This window comes from Morus notabilis, unplaced genomic scaffold (genome assembly GCF_000414095.1).
Source record: "Morus notabilis unplaced genomic scaffold, ASM41409v2 Scaffold206, whole genome shotgun sequence".
NCBI classification, from domain to species: Eukaryota; Viridiplantae; Streptophyta; class Magnoliopsida; order Rosales; family Moraceae; genus Morus; species Morus notabilis.
Genome location: NW_010365213.1, coordinates 567971 through 568756, shown reverse-complemented (window position 1 = coordinate 568756; position 786 = coordinate 567971).

The following is a 786-nucleotide window of genomic DNA, read 5'->3' as shown; positions in this document are numbered from 1 at the left end:
CACGAAACAACATAAATAGAGGAAAAAGCACATTAAAATCCCAAATGAGAACAACCAAAAGACAAAAAAAAGGAAAAAAAAAGGCGAAAAGGACATAGAAATATCGGGCGAAATCCCTAATCAAAGCAGCAAATTGTGATCAAGGATGAACAAAGCAACCAAAGCAACAAAGCAAAAGAGCTGCAGAGAGAGAGAGAGAAAAGAAAGGGAAAATAAAAATGCAGAAAATAAGTAAAGCCCGGAAGCTTCACGAAAAGGAAGAGAGAGAGAAGAAAAGGAACAAAAAAATGCCCAGAAGAAATGAAGCTAGAAGCTTCACAAAAAGGAATAGCAAAATAAATGTCCTTGTACGAAGCCGAATGAGCTGCTGAAGAAAGAAAAGCAAATGAAGAAAAGTCTAGAATGATCCGTGAGAGGAAAAAAAATTCAAAAGTATAAAATAATAATAGGTTTAAAACACGTAAAAAACTCTAATAAATCAATCACAATAAAGAGCAAATTACCAACAACAAACAAAACCGTCATTTTTCAAAAAAAAAAAAAAAAAAACAAAAAATGAAAAACGGAAAACAAAAAAGTGCATGAAACCCAAAACATCCATTCTGGAAAAAATAGAGGGAAAAACGCATACGAAATGCCAAATGAGAACAACCGAAAAAGCAAACAAATAACTGCAATTAAAAAAAAAAGGCACCCATGAAGGGAGAAAAATAAATGGAGAAAAAAATGAAATAAAATAGGAAGGAAAAAACGGGAAAAACGCATGAAATTTACGACGGAAATCCC